We start from the raw sequence: 23,952 nt of genomic DNA on the forward strand, positions 1-23,952 counted from the left end.
GAGATTTTTGATTACTGTTTCAATTTCCTTCTTTGTTATTAGTCTTTTGAGACTTTCTACTTCTTCTTGACTTAATTTTGAAAGGTTATGTGTTCCTAGAAATTTTTCCATTTCTTTTAGGTTGTCAAAGTTCTTGCCATACAGTTGTTTGTAGTAATTTCTTACAATCCTTTGTATTTCTGTGGTATCAGTCATGATTTCTCCTTTTTTGTTTCTGGTTTTATTTATTTGAGTCTTCTCTCTTTTTTTCTTGATGAGTCCGGCTAAAGGCTTGTTGATTTTGTTTATTTTTTCAAAGAACCAGCTCCTAGTTTCATTGATTTTTTTACTTGTTTAGTCTCTGTGTCATTTAATTCTGCTCTGATCTTGATGATTTCCTTCCTTCTTCTTGCCCTAGGCTTTGTTTGTTGTTGTTGTTCTAGTTCTTGTAGCTTTAGGGTTAGATTTTTTATTTGAGATTCTTCTATCCTTTTCAGATATGCCTGTATTGCTGTGAACTTCCCTCTTAGGACTGCTTTTGCTGTGTCCCATAGATTTGGAGCTGTTGTGTGTTCATTATCATTAGTTTCCAAAAATTTCTTGATTTCTTCTTTGATGTCATTGTTAACCCATTCATTATTTAATAGCATGTTATTCATCCTCCATGAGTTTTGGATGTCTTTGATTTTTTTTCTCTGAGGTTGATTTTTAGTTTCAAGGCATTGTGGTCTGAAAAGATGCTTGATATGATTTCAATTTTCTTGAATTTGTTGAGGCTTGTTTTGTGTCCTATCATGTGGTCTATCTTTGAAAATGTCCCATGCGCATTTGAAAAGAATATATATTTTGCTTCTTTGGGGTGGAAAGTTCTATATATATCAGTTAAGTCCATGTGGTTTAGTGTGTTGTTCAGTGCCTGTATATCCTTGGTGTTTCTTTGCTTCGATGATCTGTCTATTGTTGATAATGGTGTGTTGAAGTCCCCTACTATGGGTGTGTTGTTGTTAATATCCTTCTTGTGGTCTTCTAGTATTTGCTTTATGTATTTGGGTGCTCCTATGTTGGGTGCATATATGTTTATCAATGTTGTATCTTCTTGATGGATTGTTCCTTTAAGTATTATGAAATGTCCTTCTTTGTCTCTTTTTCTTGACCTTGCTTTGAAATCCATTTTGTCTGATATAAGTACTGCTACCCCAGCTTTTTTTCATGTCCGTTTGCTTGGAATATTTTTTATATCCCTTTACTTTCAGTCTATGTAAATCTTTTGTTTTGAGGTGTGTTTCTTGTAGACAGCAAACATGTGGGTTCTGTTTTCTTATCCATTCCATTACCCTATGTCTTTTAATTGGAGCATTTAATCCATTTACATTTAAGGTTATTATTGACATGTATTTATTCATTTCCCTTTGTACCTCTGTTCCTCTCCTTTTTTTTTTTCTCTTCCTTTTTCTTAGGACATTCCCTTTAGCATGTCTTGCAATGCTGGTTTGGTGGAGATGTATACTTTTAGTCTTCCTTTGTCTGAGAAACTCCTTATTTCACCTTCCATTTTGAATGAGAGCCTTGTTGGGTAGAGTATTCTTGGTTGTAGGCCTTTGTTTTTCATTGCTTGAAATATTTTTGACCATTCCCTTCTGGCTTGTAGTGTTTCTGTTGAGAAATCGGTCAATAGCTTTATCAGAGCTCCCTTGTATGTTATTTGCTGTTTTTCTCTTGCTGCTTTTACGATTCTCTTTTTGTCTTGGAATGTTGCTATTTTAACTATGATGTGCCTTGGAGTGGGTTTTTTTGGGGGTTCCTCTTTATTGGAACTCTCTGTTCTTCCTGGACTTGCATAACTTTTTCTCTTATCAGGTTGGCAAAATTTTCTGTTACTATTTCTCTTATCGGTTTTTCTATTCCTTGTTCTTCTGAACCCTCTTTAATTCCAATGACTCTGATATTGTTCTTCCTTATGCTATCATGTAATTCCCTTACCTCTTCTTCATACTTTTTCAATCTTTTTTCATTTTGCTGTATCGTCTGAGACTTTTTTTCTACATTATCTTCTAACTCACTAATCCGATCCTCTGCTTCCTTTAGTCTGCTTTTGACTGATTCTACTGTGTTTTTCATTTGAGAGATTGAATTCTTCATTTCTTCCTGGTTCTTGTTGGTAGTTTCTATGTCTTTTTTTATGCTGGTGTAGTTCTCTGCAAGTTCCCTGTAATTTTCTTGGAGCTGCTGGTAACTTCCTTGGAGGTTGTCATAGTTGTTTTTAAGGTTGTCGAGTATATTGAACCTCTGCACCACCATAGTTTTGAATTCCATGTCTGACATTTGGGCTATGTCTATTCCATCTACCTCTCTTTCTGGGGATTCCTCTTTTCTTTTCATTGAGAGGTTGTTTCTGTATCTTACCATGTTCGATTCTTCTTGTTTGTTTTTGTTTTTTGGGTTTGTCTGCTTTGACTTCCCATGTTTGTGGTATGAGATTCTTTATGGTAGATCTGGGGGTTTCAGTGGTGCAGTCTCTTTGATCTCCTGAGCCTGATGTTCTTGGGGTAACCTTTATGTCATTTGTTTATGCTGTCTGGTTATATTTCAGAAGCTCTTTGTTAGGATCTTCCTTCTGGCTAATTGATTGAGAGTCACTCTATCCACTTTGTCTTGAGTTCTTTTGTGGAGATGCTGTTAAAAACATAAACACACAGCCCAGGCAGGAGACCCGTACCCTCAAAAATATCCTCCAACCTCTATCTAGCTATTGTCAGCCAATGAGTCAGTATTAATATAAATGTAGAGAAATTAAAGCTTTTATACTCTAGGAAGAATAGGTAAGAGTTGTTTTTTGGGAGGAAAAATATTATTTTTGAGAGAGGGGATAATAGATTAATAATAGATGGGACTGTGCAAGATAGTAGGTAATATTTACATTGTAAATAACTATAGAAGGAAAAAGGGAAGAATGCAGAATATAGTAGGAAAGTGGAATTGTGTAGTATTGGATTTATATAGTAGTTCTATTCTATTTATTTAAAGTGAAGGGGAGGCTAAATTAGACCCACAAACAAATAAACAACAATTAAAGAGGATGAGAAGGAAAGACTGTATGAAACAAATTAGAGATATAATTTTTTTTTCCTTTCAGGAAGAAAAAGATAAAGGAAAAAATAAAGGAATGTTTTTACTCAGTTCAGCCTTTGTGTGTCCTCTTCTTTTTCTGCGTCCACAGCTGGTCTAATGTGGCGGGTCAGAGGTTCCTGTTCCTTGCAGCAGAGTTGTGCGCGCAGTGACCGGCACGGCATGTTCCTTTGGCACCCGTTGGAGCTAGCTGAGATGCCCCTGCGCGCAAGGCGCCCGAGAGCTCACCTCAGATCTGCCAAGCTGCTCTCCAGGAGTTGGTCTCTCACCTCCTAGTGCTGGGCCCCGGACACTCGTGCACAGTGGAAGTGAGCGATTGGCTTGTGCTTTTGCGCTCACGCACCTGTGCGCGCCACAGGTGGCTGGGCAGCTAGCCTCAGGCCTGCCACGCCCGCTGCGTTCTGGGAGTTGGTCTCTTGCCTCTTAGGGCAGGGCCCTGGACACTTGTGCTCAGTATAAGTGAGTGTCTGTGAGTCACTGTTGCCCGCTGTTCCCACGCTGCAGCCACCCACCGTTCCTGCGCCTGCCTGGGCAGGCACAAGCAGAACCTGAGCAAGTGCTCTGCACTCTGGCCTGGCACTCCAGCCTGGCACCCACTAGAGCTGGCCAGGGGCGACTGTGCACAGTCTTCTGCGTGTCCAGTGGGCCCTCCCTGTACCTTTTGGAACACTGATCTTATGTCTCTTGGGGTGTGTCCGAGGGGCACCTGGACGTGCGGCCCTGTGCACCCGGGCCAGTGAATGAGGGCACTTTCCTATGCGCACCCGCGAGACCCAAGGGGACGGTTGGGGAGTGGGCGAGAGCACTTCTGCACCTGTGCTCCTCAAGAATGTCCTATCACCCCCAAACTTTCCCCCCCTCTCCGCAGTTCACAAGAGAAAAATACAAAGGAAAAATTACATTTTCAGTTGCACAACAGCACGCCCTCTCCCTCTTCAAGCGTCAATGCCACCTGGTCGAGTCCAGTCTCTGCCAGTGGGCAGAGATCCGCTTTCTTCCTGACTCCCCTCTGGGGAAGCCTGTGGTCACCAACAACCTTTGTGTCCTTCCAGCTGCAGCCCAGACAGCCACCCCAGTCAGGAATCCCATTTCGTCCCTTTTTCTTCCACTATCCTCACTAAACAGGCTGTTCGCAGATGGTTTTTCTCTAATCCAGCAGTGCCAAGGCTCGACTCCTGCCAGTGTCCAGCTGCTCACTGAGATGTTCTGTCTACAATTAGTCCAAACTACAGATGGGTCTCAGGAGCCTGAGAGCACAGCCTCCCCTCACTCCTCCACCATCTTCCTCTCCCTGTCTGTTCTTATGCCAGTACCAGACTGTTTTGATTACAATGGCCTTGTACTATAGTTTGATATCAGGCATTGTGATCCCTCCTACTTTGTTCTTCTTTATCAAAATTGCTAAGACTATTTGAGGTCATTTATGGTTCCATATGAATTTTTTAAATATTTGTTCTAAATATATGAAATATGTCATTGGTATTTTAATGGGGATTACATTTATCTATAGATTGCTTTGGATAGCATGGACATTTTAATAATGTTAATTCTTCCAATCCATGAACACGGTATATGCTGCCATTTATTTTAATCTTCCTTAATTCCTTTCTTCAATGTTTGTAGTTTTCCTAGTACAAGTATTGTGCCTCCTTGGTTAAGTTTATTCCTAAGTACTTTATTTCTCTTGTTGCTGTAGTAAATGAGATTTTCTCCCTAGTTTCTGTTTCTGATATTTTATTGTTGATGTACAAAAATGCCTTTGCTTTCTGAGTATTGATGTTGTATCCCTCTATTTTTCCAAAATCACTTATTAGGTTGAGTAGTACTTTGGTGGAGCCTATAGGATTTTCCTTGTAAACTATCATGTTATCTGCAAATAATGAAAGTTTTACTTCCTCTTTTCTAAATTTGATGCCTTTTACTTCTTTTTATTGTCTAATTGCTGTGGCTAGAACTTCCAAAACTATGTTGGATAAAGGTGGTGAAAACAGACACCCTTGTCTTAATCCTAGTCTTAGGAGGAAAGTTTTAGTTTTTGCCGGTTGAGTATGATTTTGGCTTTAGGTTTCTCATATATGGCCTTTTTATGATGTTGAGTTATGCTCTCTCTATTCCCACCTTGCTGAGCATTTTATCATTAATACCTTTTATCAAGTGCTTTTTCAGCATTGATTGATATAATCATGTGATTTTGTCTTTCATTTTGTTTATGTGGTATACGATGTTTATTGATTTGTGACTATTGATTTGTGTACCATCCTTGCATCCTGGGGATGAAACTCACTTGATTGTGGTATAAGATTTTTTTATGTATTGCTGGATCCAGTTTGCCAATATTTTGTTGATAATTTTAGCATCTAACTTCATCAGTAATATTGGCCTGTAGTTTTCTTTCTTTCTTGTTTCTTGACCTGGTTTTGGAATTGGGGTAATACTGGCCTTATAAAAAAGAGTTTGGGAGTCTTCCCTCTTCTTGGATTTTTTGGTATAGTTTGTGAAGGATAGGCGTTAGTTCTTCCCCAAATATTTGGTAAAATTTACCTGTGAAGCCATCTAGTCAAGGGATTTTGTGTGCTGCAAGTCTTTTTTTATTATTACTGCTTCAATTTCACTAGTTTATTGATTTATTCAGGTTTTCTGTTCCTTCTTGATTCTATTTTGGAAGGTTATATGTTTCTAAAAAATTATCCATTTCACCCAGGTTGTCAAATTTCTTGTCATATTGTTGTTCATATTAATTTCTTACCATTCTTTGTATTTCTGTGGTAGCAGTTCTGGTTTCTCCTCTCTCTTTTTTTCTTGGTGAGCCTCACTAAAGGTTTGTCGATTTTGTTTATCATTTCAAAGTACCAGCTCCTACTTTTGTTGATCTTTTGAATTGTTTATTTAGTCTCTGTGTCATTTAATTCTGCTATGAACTTGATGATTTCCTTCCTTCTACTTGCTCTGGGCTTTGTTTGTTGTTGTTCTTCTAGTTCTTGTAGCTGTAGGGTTTGATTTTTTATTAGAGATTCTTCTATCCTTTTTAGTTAGGCCTGTATTGCTATGAACTTTCCTCTCAGGACTGCTTTTGTTGTGTCCCATAGGTTTTGGGCTTTTGTGTGTTCATTATCATTTGTTTCCAGAAACTTCTTGATTTCTTCCTTGATGTCATTGTTAATCCATTCATTATTTAATAGAATGTTATTCATTCTTTATGGGTTTGAATGTTCTTGAGTTTTTACCTTGAGGTTGATTTCCGGTTTCAAGCCATTGTGACCTGAGAAGATGCTTGATATGATTTCAATTTTCTTGAATTTTTTGAGGCTTGTTTTGTGTCTTACCATGTGGTCTATCTTTGAAAATGTTCTATGTGCACTTGAAAAGAATGTATATTTTGCTCCTTTGGGGTGAAAAGTTCTATATATATCAACTAAGTCCATTTGATCTAGAGTATTGTTCAATGCCTCAATATTCTTGGTGTTTCTTTGCTTTGAAGATCTCTGCATTGTTGGCAACGGAGTGTTAAAGTCCGCTACTATGAGTGTGTTGCTTTTTGTATCTTTCTTAAGTCCTCCAAGGTTTTTCTTATATATTTCGGTGCTCCTATGTTGGATGCATATATGTTTACACAGGCTGTATCTTCTTGATGGATTATTCCATTAAGTATTATGATATGTGCTTCTTTGTCTTTTATGGCCTTTGTTGTGAAATCTATTTTGTCTGATATAAGTATTGTTAGTCCAGCTTTTTTTTATGTCCACTTGCTTGAAATATTTTTTTCCATCCCTTCACTTTAAGTTTGTGTAGATCTTCTGTAGTGGGTCTCTTTTAGACAGCATAAATAGGGGGTCATTTTTTAAATCCATTCAGCTACCCAATTAGAAATTCTTTTTTTTTTTAATTTAATTTTTTGGCTTTTCAATTACAGTTGTCTCATTTTTTCCCCATTGCTGCCGCCCACCCAGCCCATCCCTTCTCCTACAACCATATCACTTCCCGTTGTCCATGTCCATGAGTCATTTATACACGTTCCTTGACTAAACCCTTCCCTTACTTATCCCCCTTCTCTCCCTCCTGCCTCCCTCCATTGACTGTTATTCTGCTCCTTGTCCTTTTTAGTTCATTTGTTTGTGTTGTTCTTTAGTCTCCTGTATTAGGTGATATCATATGGTATTTTTCTTTCTTTTCCTGGCTTATTTCGCTAAGCATAGTTCTCTCTAGTTCCATCCATGTTATCACAAATGGCAGGAGTTCCTTCTTTCTCTCTGCTGCATAGTATTCCATTGTGTAAATGTACCACAGTTTTTTGGTTCACTCCTCTACAGATGGGCACTTAGGCTGTTTCCAGCACTTAGCTATTGTAAACAGTGCTGCTATGAACATAGGGGTGCATAAGTTCTTTTGAATTAGTGTTTTAGGATTTTGGGGGTATAATCCTTTTTATCAAAGAATTTAATCCTCTGACAGTTAATGTAATTATTGATAGGTTTGTAGTTATTTTTTATTGTTTTCTGATTGTTTCTGTTGTTCTGTTGTATTTCTTTCCTTTTTATTTCTTTATTTTACTTTTTCATTTTAAATTATTAAAAATACATTTATTCATTTTTAGACTGATAGTGAGAGAGAAACATCAATGTGAGAAACACTCATTCATTGCTTCCCATATGTGCCCTAACCAGGAATGTGCCCTGACTGGGAATCAAACCCATAGCCCTTTGTATATGGGATGATGCTCCAACCAACAGAGCCACACTGGCAAGGGCTATTTATTGATGAGAGAGAATCAAACCCACAACCTTGGTGTATCAGGACAATGCTCTAACCAAGTGGGCTACCTAGCCAGGCCTCTGCTTCTTTCTTATTTTCTTACTTCCTTATATGTTGATGATATTCTATAGTGTTGTTTTGGATTTCTCTTTTTTTTTTTTATATATCTTTTGTAGATTTCTTGTTTGTATTTGCCATGTACTTCATATGTACCAGGCTTTGTTTATAGCAGTTTATTTTAACTTGATGGTCTCTTAAGTCAGATCACAACCTAAAATCACTATGATTTTTACTCTTCTTTACTACAGTTATGTTTTTGTCATGATTTTTGCTTGTTTTGTGTGTTTGTGTGTGTGCATTTATATGTATACCTTAATTTATTGTTGCTGTTACACATAATCTTTCTACTTTTGCTTTTTAACCTTTGTACTGTCTTTATAGTTGGTTGATACACTGCTTTGACCAAGAGTTTGCCTTTGTCAGTAAGATGTTTTTTCTTTCCTGTATTTTGTTATTTATACTTTTGGTCTTTTTTAAAAACATTTCTTTTACTGCTGGTTTAGCAGTGATTAACTCATTTAGCTTTTTCTTGTCTGGAAAGTTCTTTATGTCTCCTTTGATTGTAAATAATAGCTTTGCTAGGTAGAGTGATCTCGGTTGTAGATTTTTGTTTTTTTCCCATCACTTTGAATATTTCATGCCAATCTCTTCTGGTTGTAATGTTTTGGTTGATAAATCAATTGACAGTCATATGGGAGCCCCCTTGTAGATAACTGTTTTTCTCTTGTTGCTTTGAGATTCTCTATTTGTCCTTAACCTTTGGCATTTTAATTATGATGTGTTTTGGTGTCCATCTGTTTAGGACTCTCTGTGCTTCCAAGATTTGTATGTCTTTTCTTCACCTGGTTAGGAAAGTTTTCAGTCATTATTTCCTCAAATGGGTTTTCAATTTCTTGCTCTTTCTTTCTCCTTCTGGTACCCCAATGATGTGGATGTTGGTACACTTGATGTTGTCTGAGAGGTTTCTTACCTATCCTCAATTTTTAAAATTCTTATTTTTTTTGCTTTCCTGATAGAATGTTTTCTACTAGCTTGTCTTCCAAATCATTGATTTGATTTTCTGGTTCATCTAATCTGTTTCTGATTCTTTCTAATTTATTCTTCACTGCTGACTGGTTCTTTTTATTATTGCTATGTCCTTTTTTATGTTTCCTACATCTTTATTAAAGTTCTCACTGAGTCTTTGTTCTTTTAATTTCATTTAACATCCTTATAATTAGTGTTTTGAACTCTATATCTGGCAGATTGCTTGTCTCCATTTCAATGACTTCTTTTTCTTGAGTTTTTTCTTGTTCTTTCATTTGAGATATATATTTTTGTTTTCTCATTAAATCCAACTCCCTGTGTTTGTTTCTATGTATTAAGTAGGTGTGCTATGTCTCCCAATATTGGCAGAGAGTTTTTATATAGTAGGTGTCCTATGAGACCCAGTGGTACACTCTCTGTAGTCACCTGAATTGGATGCTCCATGGCTGTCTTTGTGTTGGTTGTGTATGCTCAAGGATCATCCTTTTGTGGTTGTGTGTGCTCTCATTTTTAAAATGAGCCTTTGTTGCTGCTGGAACATCACAGAGTGTGATTCATCTTCAGGCTGACTGGCTGTGAAACCTGCCTGTGACTATAACATAGGAGCTGTTGTGCAGGGGGTGACCCCATGGAATGAGAATCACTATAGTGGTTCCCACTGGCTCTGCCCTTCAGTTCTGTTATTTCTGGAGCTGGTTGGATGGTGCTCTGGTGCAGTTTTGGATGCTCTTGGGAGGTGCTCCATGCAAGCCAAGATTTGCTTGCTACAACTTGTGCCAGGCTTGAGGCATCCTGATAGGAGCTATAAAGTGATATGTGGTTGGTTGCCACTTGTGATAGGCTTGTAGACTCTCGGGAGAAACCGTCCTGCCATATGAATTTGTCTGCTTCTAGTGTTGGGCTGGAACCCTTTGGTGGGCATGATGATATGGCCTGAGGCTAACTTCCACTTGTTCTGGGCTTGTGGCTGCTTAACTGAAGGTATTTTTCAAGCCAAGTACACTTATACCAGCTTTGGGGCCACCTGATGGGAGTTACAATGCAAGTTAAGATTGGTTGTCTTGAACGTATATGAATGACTCGTGGACATGGACAACGGGGAGGGATATAATTGTGGGAGAAGGGATGGGCTGGGAGGGGGGAGAAATGGGGGAAAAATGGGACAACTGTAATTGAATAACCAAAAAATAAAAATTAAAAAAAAAAAGATTGCATATATATCTCCAATATGCTGACTTTTTAGTTTTGTAACCTGGCTCTATCAACATTTGCTTTAGTTATTCTAAAAATTTGTAACTTATTTTTATGGAATGGAAAAAGTAATTCATCATGCAACCATTAACATATTTTTTATTGAAAAAAAAAGATTGGTTGTCTTCTTTCTTGCCAACGTTGGTTTCACTTGGCAAATGCCATAAAGCATAATGAGTCTTGCTGCTGCTTTTTGCTGTTTGTGGACCTTTTATAGGTGTTAGGAAAGTCCACAGCATGAGCTGAGTCCACTTATATGACAAAGTCACTGAAAGAGACTTAGCTTGGGCACACATGTTGGGTAAGGTGAGATCTCAGGGAATCACCAGGGGAGGGTGAACATTGTTGGGTTAATGGAGAGCACAGATTTGTCATCCATCTGTGCTAGAATGACTTGGTGACAATAGAGTTTAACAAAGGAACAATGGTGCCTGCCAGCACTTCCATCCCAGGAGAAAGCTTCCTCTCCCTCTCTTCCTTCATCCCTTGCCACAAAGATAGTCAATTTTTGTTCCCCATATGCCCATATGTCCCTGGCACTTTTTGAGCTACTGCCTCTGAGCAGTGACAATTGACACCCTATAAATACAAAGGATTATAAGAAAATACTACAAACAATTACATGCCAAAAAACTGGACTACCTTGAAACACTGGATAAATTCATAGAAACATAAATCTTCCAAGACTGAAGCAGGACTGATACCTGCTAATTAAATTGAATCAATAATAAAAAAAATCTCCCAAAAAACAAAATTTATGGGCCAGATGGCTTCAAAGGTGAATTTTATCAAACATCCAAAAAAGAATTAAGACCTATTCTGAAGCAATTCAAAGAAACCTGAAGAGGAGAGAAGGCTCCCACAATCATTTTATGAGGCCAGCATTACCCTGATACCAAACCAGATTAAGACACTACAAAGAAAATAAATTATAGGCCAAAATCCCTGATGATTATAGATAAAAAATACTCAATAAAATATTAAGAAACCTGATTAAATATGGAGTCTACAAGCCCTGAGACTGGGGAACAGATGTCTGGGCTGGAAGTTCCAGGACTTACCAACGACTGTTATTTTTTCCTGGCAAAAGGTTGACTTTTCCTAGGTACTATTGTTGCAGTGGGAATGCTAGGTGGATTTGTTACAACATTATTATTGGTTAAAAATAGAAGCCCTGAGTGATTCAACAAGGGAATAATGGCCAGCACTGCCTTATTGGAGAGCTGATCTTCCCTGGCCTTGCGATCCCTGGGGCTGGGGATCACTATGCATGGTGTGGAGTTGATGTAATTAGCTTTGCAGTCTGAAAAGCTTTAGGAGTTCATGGTATGAAAGACTTTTGAAGTGAAATGCAAACAATATTTCCAGTAATTCCCAAGAATTCAGAATCTGCTATTGAATGGGAGGAAGCATTAAAACCTAAATGAGGAGGGAAGATGGCGGAGGAGTGAGGGGAGGCTGCGCTTTCAGGCTCCCAAGACCCGTCTGCAGTTTGAGTTAATTGCAGACAGAACATCTCAGTGAGCAGCTGGACACTGGCAGGAGTCGAGCCATGGCACTGCTGGATTAGAGAAAATCCATCTTGGAACAACCTGTTTAGTGAGGATAGCGGAGGAAAAGGGGTCGAAACGGGATTCCTGACTGGGGTGGCTGCCTGAGCTGCAGCTGGAAGTACACAAAGACTTTTTGGTGACCACAGGCTTCCCCAGAGGGGAGTCAGGAGGAAAGCGGATCTCTGCCCGCTGACAGAGACTGGACTCAACCAGGTGGCATTGGCGCAGAAGGACAGGAGACAGCGTGCTGCCGGGCAAGTGAGAATATAATTCTCCTTTATATTTTTCTCTAGTGGACTACGGAGAGGGGTGGAAAGTTTGGGGGTGGTAGGCTGTTCTTGAGGAGCACAGGCACAGAGGCACGCTCGTCCACTCCCCAACCCTACCTTTGGGTCACGGGGGCGTGCATAGGGAAGTGCCCTCATTCACTGGCCCAGGTGCGCTGGCCGTGAGTCCAGGTGCCCCTCAGACACTCCCCAACAAACATAAGATCAGTGCCCCTATGGGCACAGGGAGGGCCCACTGAACACGCAGAGGACCGTGCACAGATACCCCTAGCCAGCTCCAGTGGGCGCCGGGCCCCAGGCCGGAAAGCAGACTACTAACTCAGACTCTGTTCGTGCCCCCCCAGATGGGTGAGGGAAGGCGGGCGGCTGCAGCACAGGAACAGCGGGCGGCAGCGACTCACAGACACTCACTTCCACTGTGCACAAGTGTCTGGGGTCCCGCCCTAAGAGGCGAGATACCAACTCCCGGAGCTCGGTTCAGTGGGACTAAGGGCACGGGCGCGGGAGTGCAAAAACACCTCGGCCCGGCTACAATAGGCGCCAATCCTGGGGCAAGCTCTCGGGCCGCACCGCGTGTGCAGGGGCAGACACACAAGGACACCTCATCTTGAGCGCAAAAACACCTCGGCCTGGTTACAATAGGCGCCAATCGTGGGACAAGCTCTCGGGCTGCACTGGGCGTGCAGGGGCACTTGCGCAAGGACACCTCAGCTGGCTCCAGCGGGCGACAAGGGAGCGTGCCATGCCGGCCACCGCAGGCGCACAACATTGCTGCAAGGAACAAGAATCTCTGAACTGCCACATTAGACCAGCTGGGGAATGCAGAAAAAGAAGACGACACACCAAGGCTGAACTGAGTAAAAACATTCTTTTATTTTTTCCATTCCTTAAAAAAAAGGAAAAGGGAGGAGAGGAGGGGAGGGGAGGAAGAAGAAAGGAAGAAGGAAGGGAAAAAAAAACCCTACTATATCTCTAATGTGTTATATATAATCTCTCCTTTTCATCCTTCCTTTTTAATCATTGTTTATTTGTTTGTGTGTCTAGTTTAGCCCCCCTTTCACTCTAAATAAGTGGAATATAATTACTATATAAATCCAATACAATCCTACTTTCTTACTACATTCTGCATTCTTCCATCCTTCTCTTCTATTTTTATTAACATATAATGTAAATATTACCTACTGGCTTGCATAGTCTCAACTATTATTAATCTATCTTCCCCTCTATCAAAAATCTTATTTTTCCTCCCTAAAAACAACTCTTATCTATTTTTCTTATTGTATAAAAGCTCTAATCTCTTTATATTTATAATACTGGCTCGTTGGCTGATGATAGCGGGATAGAATGTAGGGGATATTTTTGAGGGTGTGGGTCTCCTGCCAGGGCTGTGTGTTTATGTTTTTAACAGTATCTCTACAAAGAACTTAAGACAAAATGGATAGAGTAACTCTCAATCAACTAGCCAGAAGGAAGATCCTAACAAAGAACATTTGAAATATAACCAGACAGCATAAACAAATGACATAAAGGGTAAACCAAGAATATCAGGCTCTGGGGAACAAAAAGACTGCACCACTGAAACCCCCAGATCTCCTATGAAGAATCTCACACCACAAAAGTGGGAAGTCAAAGCAGACCATACCCCAAAAAATAAAAACAAACAAGAAGAATCCAACATGGTAAGATGCAAAAATAACCGCTCAATGAAAAGAAAAAAGAAATCCTCAGAAAGAGAGGTAGATGAAATAGACATAGCCCAAATGTCAGACATGGAATTCAAAACAATGGTGGTAAAGAAGCTCAATATACTCGACAACCTTAAAAACAACTATGATAACCTCCAAGGAAGTTACGAGCAGCTCCAAGAAAATTACAGGGAACTTGCAGAGGACTACACCAGCATAAAAAAAGACACAGAAACTATTAACAAGAACCAGGAAGAAATGAAGAATTCAATCTCTGAGCTGAAAAACAGAGTAGAATCAGTTAAAAGCAGACTAAACAAAGCAGAGGGTCGGGTTAGTGAGTTAGAAGATAATGTAGAGAAAAACTCCCAGACAATACAGCAAAATGAAAAAAGATTGAAAAAATATGAACATGATGTAAGGGAATTTCAGGATAGCATGAGAAAAATTAATACCAGGATCATCAGAATTAGAGAGGGAGAAGAAAAGGAGCATGGAATTGAAAAAGTGATAGGAGAAATGGTGACAGAAAATTTTCCGAACCTGATGAGAGAAAAAGTTATACAAGTTCAGGAAGCAGAGAGTTCCAACGAAGAGGAACCCCATAAAACCCACTCCAAGGCACATCATAATTAAAATGGCAACATTCAAAGACAAAGAGAGAATCCTAAAAGCATAAAGAGAAAAACAGCAAATAGCATACAAGGGAGCTCCGATAAGGCTATCAACTGATTTCTCAACAGAAACATTACAAGCCAGAAGGGAATTGTCAAAAATATTTCAAGCAATGAAAAACAAAGGCCTACAACCAAGAATATTCTACACAACAAGGCTCTCATTCAAAACAGAAGCTGAAATAAGGAGTTTCTCAGACAAATGAAGACTAAAAAAATACATCTCCAGCTAACCAGCATTGCAAGAGATGCTAAAGGGAGTGTTCTAATAAAAAAAGAAGAAGAAGAAAAGAGGAGAGGAACAGAGGTACAAAGGGAAATGAATAAATACACGTCAATAATAGCCTTAAATGTAAATGGATTAAATGCTCCAATTAAAATACATAAGGTAAAGGAATGGATAAGAAAACAGGACCCACATATTTGCTGTCTACAGGAAACACACCTCAAAACAAGATTTACACAGACTGAAAGTACAGGGATATAAAAAAAATATTCCAAGCAAACGGACATGAAAAAAAGCTGGGGTAGCAGTCCTCATATCAGACAAAACAGATTTCAAAGCAAGGGCCATAAAAAGAGACAGAGAAAGACATCTCATAATACTTAAAGGAACAATCCATCAAGAAGATATAACATTGATAAACATATATGCACCCAACATAGGAGCACCCAAATACATAAAGAAAATACTAGAAGACCACAAGAAGGATATCAACAACAGCACACTCATAGTAGGGGACTTCAACACTCCATTATCAACAATAGACAGATCATCAAAGCAAAGAAACACCAAGGATATACAGGCATTGAACACTAAACCACATGGACTTAACTAATATATATAGAACTTTCCACCCCAAAGAAGCAAAATATATATTCTTTTCAAATGCGCATGGGACATTTTCAAAGATAGACCACATGGTAAGACACAAAACAAGCCTCAACAAATTCAAGAAAATTGAAATAATATCAAGCATCTTTTCAGACCACGATGTCTTGAAACTAAAAATCAACCTCAGAGAAAAAAATCAAAGACACCCAAACTCATGGAGAATGAATAACATGCTATTAAATAATGAATGGGTTAACAATGACATCAAAGAAGAAATCAAGAAATTTTTGGAAACTAATGATAATGAGCACACAACAGCCCAAAACCTGTGGGACACAGCAAAAGCAGTCCTGAGAGGGAAGTTCATAGCAATACAGGCATATCTGAAAAGGACATAAGAAGCTCAAATAAAAAACCTAACCATAAAGCTACAAGAACTAGAACAACAACAATAAACAAAGTCTAGGGCAAGAAGAAGGAAAAAAATCATCAAGACCAGAGCAGAACTAAACGACATAGAAACTAAACAAACATCCAAAAGATCAACAAAACTAGGGGCTGGTTCTTTGAAAAAAATAAACAAAATCGACAAGCCTGTAGCCAGGCTCATCAAGAAAAAAAGAGAGAACACACAAATAAACAAAATCAGAAATGAAGGAGGTGAAATCATGACTGATATCACAGAAATACAAATGATAGTTAGAAATTACTACAGACAACTGTATGGCAAGAAATTTGATAATCTAGAAGAAATGGACAAATTTCTAGAAACATACAACCTTTTAAAACTGAATCCAGAAGTGGAAAGTCTCAACAGACCAATAACAAAGAAGGAAATTGAAACAGTAATCAAAAATCTCCCTGCACACAAAAGTCCTGCACCAGATGGCTTCACAGGTGAATTCTACAAAACATTTAGGGAAGAACTAACTCCTATCCTACTCAAACTATTCCAAAAAATCCAAGAAGAGGGGAAAATCCCAAACTCTTTCTATGAAGCCAGTATTATCCTAATCCCAAAACCAGGTCAAGACACAACAAAGAAAGAAAACTACAGGCCAATATCACTGATGAACATAGATGCTAAAATCCTCAATAAAATATTGGCAAACAGGATCCAGCAATACATCAAAAAGATCATACATCACAATCAAGTCAAATTCATCCCAGGGATGCAAGGATGGTTTAATATTCGCAAATCAATAAATATAATACATAACCTAAACAAAATGAAAGACAAAAATCACGTGATCATATCAATAGATGCAGAAAAAGCATTTGATAAAGTACAACACCCATTTATGATAAAAACACTCAGCAAAATGGGAATAGAGGGAGCATACCTTAACATAATCAAGGCTATATATGAGAAGCCTGAGGCCAACATCATACTCAATGGACAAAAACTAAAAGCATTCTCCCTGAATTCAGGAACTAGATAAGGTTGTCCACTCGCTCCACTCCTATTCAACATAGTGTTGGAAGTCCTAGCCAGAGCAATCAGACAAGAAAAAGAAATAAAAGGCATCCAAATTGGGAAAGAAGAAGTAAAACTATCATTATATGCAGTGACATGATAGTATACCTAGAAAATCCTATAAACTCCACTAAAAGACTACTCGATATAATAAGTGAATTTGGCAAAATAGCAGGGTACAAAATAAATATACAGAAATCTAAGGCACTTCTGTACACGAACAATAAAATTTCAGAGACAGAGACAAAAAAGAAAATATCATTTACTATTGCAAGAAGAAAAATAAAGTGCCTAGGAGTAAACTTAACCAAAGAGATAAAAGACCTTTACTCTGAAAATTACATAACATTGAAGAAAGAAATTAAGGAAGATACAAATAAATGGAAGCAAATAACATGTTCTTGGATGGGAAGAATCAACACCATCAAAATGGCCATACTTCCCAAAGCAATTTACAGATTCAGTGCAATCCCTATTAAAATACCAATGACATATTTCACAGACCTAAAACAAATACTCCAAAAATTCATATGGAACCAAAAAAGACCCCGAATAGCAAAAGCAATCTTGAGACAGAAGAACACAGCAGGAGGAATCACAATACCAGACATCAAACAATACTACAAACCCACTGTGATCAAAAGAGTCCGGTACTGGCAAAAGAACAGACATATAGATCAGTGGAACAGAGTAGAGAGTCCAGAAATAAACCCAGGCCTCTATGGTCAACTAATATTTGATAAAGGAGGAAGGAACATAAAATGGAGTGAGAAGAGCCTCTTTAACAAATGGTGCTGGGAGAACTGGATAGGGACTTGCAAAAAAATGAAACTAGACCACCAACTTACACCACACACAAGAATAAACTCAAGATGGATCAAAGACTTAAATGCAAGCCATGACATCATAAAAGTCCTAGAGGAAAACATAGGCAAGAAAATTTCAGATATCTCACGTAACAATTTCTTCACGGATACATCTCCTAAGGCAAGAGAAATAAAGAAAAAAATAAACAAATGGGACTACATCAAACTAAAGAGTTTCTGCTCAGCAAAAGAAAACATCAGCAAGATGAAAAGGAAACCACCCATATGGGAAAACATATTTGCCAATGGCATCTCAGAGAGGCGACTGATCTCCAAAATATATAAAGAGCTTATACGACTCAACATCAAGAAAACAAACAACCCAATCAAAAAATGGGCAAAGGACCTGAACAAACACTTCTCCAAAGAGGACATACAGAAGGTCCATAGCCACATGAAAAAATGCTCAACATCATTAGCCATCAGGGAGATGCAAATAAAAACCACAATGAGATACCATTTTACACCAGTCAGAAGGGCCATCATCAATAAATCAACAAACAACAAGTGCTGGCGAGGCTGTGGAGAAACGGGAACCCTACTGCACTGTTGGTGGAAATGCAGACTGGCACAGCCACTGTGGAAAACAGTATAGAATTACCTCAAAAAATTAAAAATGGAACTGCCTTTTGAACCAGCGATTCCACTACTAGGATTATACCCAAAGAATCTTGAAACACCAATTCAAAAGAACTTATGCACCCCTATGTTCATCACAGCACTGTTTACAATAGCTAAGTGCTGGAAATAACCTAAGTGCCCATCTGTAGATGAGTGGACCAAAAAACTGTGGTACATTTACACAATGGAATACTATGTAGCAGAGAGAAAGAAGGAACTCCTGCCATTTGCAACAACATGGATGGAACTAGAGAGAATTATGCTTAGTGAAATAAGCCAGGAAAAGAAAGAAAAATACCATATGATATCACCTAATACAGGAAACTAAAGAACAACACAAACAAAAGAACTAAATAGAACAAAGAGCAGAATAGCAGTCAATAGGGTGGAGGGGGGAGGGAGAGAAGGGGGATAAGTAAAGGAAGGGTTTAGTCAAAGAACGTGTATAAATGACTCATGGATATGGACAATGGGGAGGGATATGATTGCGGGAGAGGGGGTGGGCTGGGTGGGGGAGAGAAATGGGGGAAAAATGGGACAACTGTAATTGAAAAACCAAAAATTAAAAAAAATTAAAAAATAAAAACCTAAAAGAGATGAGCACGGTGGATGGATTTCAAAACAATTGTTACAGAAACAGCAAAGGAACTCATGATTTCTCCTCAGAAAGACATGCAGATTGTTGTCTGAAGCCATGAAATGAAAGAATGCAGTGTGTTCACATATATTTCTGTGTGCTTTACTTATTTTCCTTTTTTAAATTGAATTTATTGGGGTGACATTGGTTAATAAAATTGTATAAATTTCAGGTGTATGATTCTTTAATGAAAAAATATTAACAGACTTCTGACCAAAATGGAGGTATAGGTAGAAACACTGCATCTTCCTGAGAACTAAGAAGGAATTTACAACCACTTCAAAATCTAAAAAAAAAAACAAAAACCAGAAGATCCAGAAAATTGAACTTCATGGAAGTTCAACTAACAAAGAAATAAAGAAGAAATACTCAGCCAGACAGGTAGCAGGGATGGAGTAGGGCAGAGAGAGCAAAGTGTCGTGGTGGTGGTTGGCAGCAGCAGCCACTGGTAGTATAGCTGCCAGTGGTGGCAGCAGCACAGGGGCTATAGCTGTAGCAAAAAGTGCAGTCATACATTTTAAACCTGGGAAGCAATTGCAACTCCAGACCAGACTGCACAGCTCATAGTTCCAGTGCCAAGGAAAATAGAGCCACATTACTTCTGATTGTGAAAACCAGTAGGGGTTGGGGTGGTGGAAGAAACTGACAGGCTCTCAACAGAGTCATCTAGTTTAGTACAGAAAGTGGGAGAAGTGCCTGGAAAATGGGCAAGTGTGGGGCAAATTGTGTTGTTCCCTCTCAGACCCCTACCCCTCATACAGCACCACAACATGGTAAAGCAGGTCACCAACACTGATGAATACTTAAGGCTCTGCCCCTTATTATGTAACAGGTGCAACAGCTCTACTTAACACACAGAAGCAAACACAGAAAGCTGTCAAGATGAGGAGACAGAGAAGTACGGCCCAAAGGGGTGGCAGATCAAGGTTCCAGTGGGAGAACTAAGTGACAATTAGATAGCGAGCCTAAGAGACAAGGAGATAAGCCAACCAACAGATGCACAGTTTAGAACACTGGTGATAACAATGCTCACAAACTTGACAGACAAGATTAAGTATGACAGGGAAGAAAGGTAGGCAATACTAAGAGAAGTGAAGGAAAACCCACATGAAACTAGTGGCAAAGGGAAGGAAATTAGGGTTCAAATCAACAAATTGGAACATAAGAAAGAAATAAACTTTCAACTAGTACATAAGGAGGAAACAAGAATTGAAAAAATTGAGGAGAGTCTTAGAAACCCCTGGGACAACTTTAAATGTGCTAACATCAGAACCATAAGGGTACCAGAAGAAGAGGAAAAGCAAGAAATTAAAAACTTATATGAAAAAGTAATGAAGAAAAACTTTCCTAATTTGGGGAAGAAAATAAACATACAAGTCCAGGAAGCACAGGGAGTCCCAAACAAACTAGACTGAAAGAGGGCCACACCAAGACACATCATAATTTAAATGCTAAAAAGTAAAGATTAAAAGAGAATTTTAAAAGCAGCAAGAGAAAAGAGTTACCTACAAAGGAGTACCTATAAGACTGTCAGCTGATTTCTTGAAAGAAACTGCAGGCAAGAAGGAACTGGCAAGAAATATTCAAGGTGATGAAAACCAAGGACTTACCGCCAAGATTATTCTATCCAGCAAAGTTATCATTTAAAATGGAAGGGCAGAGAAAGTGCTTCCCAAACAAGGTAAAGCTGAAGGAGTACATCATCACCAAGCCATTATTATATGAAATGTTACAGGGACTTAAGAAAAAGAAGATCAAAACTATGAATGTTAAAATGACAACAAAATCACAGCTATCAACAACAGAATCTAAAAAATAAAAGCAAACTAAGCAAACACCCAGAGTGGGAAAAGAATTATAGGTATGGGAAGCATGTGGAGGGATGTCAGCTGGGAGGGGGAAGGGGGGAAAGAGGGGAAATGATGCAGGGACTAAGAAGCATAGTAGGAGGGTACAACATAGACAGGGGGACATTAAGAATAGTACAGAAAAGGGTAAAGTCAAAGAACATATATGCATGACCCATGGACATGAACTAAGAGGGGGTGGGATTGCTGGAGGGAAGGGAGAATGCTGAGTGGAAGAGAGCAAAGGGAAAAGAAATTGGACTACTATAACAGCAAAATAACACATACAAAAAGAAAAGAAAAAATATTAACAAACCAAATTAGCAATACATTAAAAAGAGTATATGCAATGATCAAATGGGATTTATTCCCAGGATGAAGATGAGTCCCAAATAGCATCTCTTTTTTTACCTCAAAGAAATACTTGTTTGCCTCTCATTTTGAAAGGCCATTTTATTTTTAGGTTAACATAACCTTTTGAATAAACTTGTAAATGTGTTTCCCTGAGTTCTGTGAGCCATATCTGCAAATTAACAAACCCAACAGCCAGTTGGTCAAAAGTACAGATGACAACCTGGGACACGCAATTGGCACCTGAAGTGGGGCAGTCTTTCGGAACGAAACCCTTAGCCTGTGTGATCTGAAGCTTACTCCAGGTAGATAGGGTCAGAACTAAACAGAATGGTAGGACTCCAGTTGGTATTACCAAATTCCTTGATGTGTGGAGAACCTACACATGTAGTGTCAGAAATATTTGAGTGTGGCAGTATTGTGAGAATAAAAAAGAAATAGAGTGTTTATCTTATACAAAAAGGTTACTGTATTTCATTAGAAGCAGGCCACCAGCATTTCTTGTCTCCAACTCCAAGCTGAAGAGATTAAATTCCTGGTGAGTATGATGAAAGGTCAGGGGCTCCCTTCCTCAACATATAGGATAAAAGCTCCATCTCAGGTGAAGTAGGCCAAGAATATTGGGGTGCTGATTACTCTTTCCCTAGCTCACTGGTAGGGCAGAGGTCTCACACTACTGAATGGAAGCTGGGAAGACCAGAAGCTCCCACCTCCACCCAGCTCTCTGAATACTGGTTCACAGATATTGCCCGGGGCACTCATGCATGACAATAGGAAAAGAGAGTTTTCAAGTTCTCTCCAAAATAATTGACTTTACTTGAAATAGAGTTTCAAGTTCAAGTTTAAAGGCATTCTTAAAAACAGTAGCTCCTCTTAATTAAAAACAACAGACTAAACTATAGGCCAACTAGTTTACCAGAGGAAACCAGCATAAGAGACAGCCAAGAGCCCACCTGCTCAGAAACTGGCCTCGAAAACTATCCTCAAAAACTATCCCTGACTGAATGTAATTGGATCAGACTACTGAACAATGTATGCCCAAGGGCACTGTCAAAAATACAGTAATTAGCCAGAAATTAGTGTAGACTGTTATTACACATATGGATATAATACAAATGAGACAGCTTAACAGAGAAACTGAGGCAAAAACATTTTTTTTTTAAAAGCCCTGATGAAAGTATGGTTATCTCAATGTGACTGTGCAGATGCTCATGATGTGCCCTCAAGTAATGTCATCAGAGGCTCCACATTGCAGGGGAAATAGGCTTCACTAAAATAAACTAGTGAAATTTCAAAACAAATAAACAAGAAAACAACAAAAACAAGTCAGAAAACCCCTTCTACCATGTGAGGACATAGGGAGAAGGTGGCCATCTATGAACCAGGAAGCAGGCTCTCACCAGACACCGAATTTTCTGAAAACTTGGTCTTAGATTTTCCATCCTCCAGTACTGTGAGAAATAAATATGTTGATTATAAGCTCCCATTCTTCGGTATTTTTGTTATAGCAACTCTAACAAACTAAAACATAGTCCTCAACCAATATGAATAAGATGCACAATACCCAGGCCTACACCCTCAGGTGGGTAATTCTGACACATGTCTACATTGTCTCCCAGAGCTCCCCAGAAGGAGTGATCCCAACTACCGACAACAGGACCTTGCTTGATAATGCTCTCTTCTGGTTTCTTGCCCCTCCTTATCACACTTCCTGACCCCTTTGTGCTTCCTCTAAAATAAACTACTTTCACTCAGAAAGAGGGGGGAGTGGGAGGGGTACCAGCACTATATAAGAAGGATAGTGTATTCAGAAAAAAGGGATTTATTACAGTACAACAGTAGTTAAATTTAAAAATAAATAAATGCAATTTACCACAGTAACAGAAAGATGTAGAAAAAAAGCATTTAAAATTTTTATTTTATTTTTTTTTGTTTTTTTTTGTTTTTTTTTTAAATGTGTTTTATTGATTATAATATTACATTTGTGCCAATTTCCCTTCCCTCTGCTCCCCTCCACCCGGTGGCCCCCCTCCCTCCAGTTGTCCCCCCCTTTTAGATCATGTCCATTAGTTGTGCATACAGTTCTTCTCAACCTCTCTCTGTCTATTCCATTCCCTCCTACCATGATCCTTAATTCCTATATCATCTCCCTCCCTCTCCCCATTCCCCCTCCCTGTTGACCTCCCCCCAATATGTTCCCTGTACCTATAGTTCTTTTTCCACTCTCGTTGCCTGTTTAGTTTTGCCTTTGTTTCAAGTCCCTAGCTTCTGTTGTTTCTTGTGATGCAGTTTTCATTTTAGATTTCATTGTCTTGATCCTCCTTTTTCTAAACCAGTCCCTTTAACATCTCATATAACAGTGGTTTGGATCTAATGAACTCTTTCAGTTTTATTTTGTCCTGGAAACACTTTCTCTGTCCTTCTATTCTGAATGACAATTTCGCTGGATAGAGTATTCGTGGTTGTAGGTTTTGGATTTTCATTTCTTTGAATATTTCTTGCCAGTCCCTTCTTGCCTGTAGGGTCTCCCTTGAGAGGTCAGCTGATAGTCTAATTGGGACCCCTTTGTACATAATTCTTTTCTTCTCTCTTGCTGCTTTTAAGATTCTCTCTTTATCTTTAATTTTTGACATTTTGATTATAATGTGTCTTGGAGTGGTTCTCCCTGGGTCCAGTCTCTTGGGAACTCTCCTTGCTTCCTGGACCTGCAAGTCTATTCCCTTCCCCAAGTCTGGGAAGTTCTCCTTTATTATATTTTCACTCAATTTTTCAAGTTCTAGTTCATCTTCCTCACTCTCTGGCAAACCAATGATTCTTATGTTGGGCCTTTTATAGCTGTCCCAGAGGTTTCTGATCCTCTCATCGTTGCTTCCCATTTCCTCTCTCTGCATTGGTTGACTGCTTGTTCCTTCTCCATATTCCAGTTTG

At 38.9% G+C, this 23,952-nt stretch overlaps 1 pseudogene; it reads left to right on the forward strand.

Annotated features, from left to right (window-relative positions):
* The first annotated feature begins 11,190 nt into the window (after positions 1-11,190).
* On the forward strand, positions 11,191-11,618 carry LOC150009834 (transmembrane protein 242 pseudogene; annotated as a pseudogene).
* The last annotated feature ends 12,334 nt before the right edge of the window (positions 11,619-23,952 follow it).

Source organism: Furipterus horrens, unplaced genomic scaffold, assembly GCF_987537825.1.
Source record: "Furipterus horrens unplaced genomic scaffold, mFurHor1.1.pri manual_scaffold_5, whole genome shotgun sequence".
NCBI classification, from domain to species: domain Eukaryota; kingdom Metazoa; phylum Chordata; class Mammalia; order Chiroptera; family Furipteridae; genus Furipterus; species Furipterus horrens.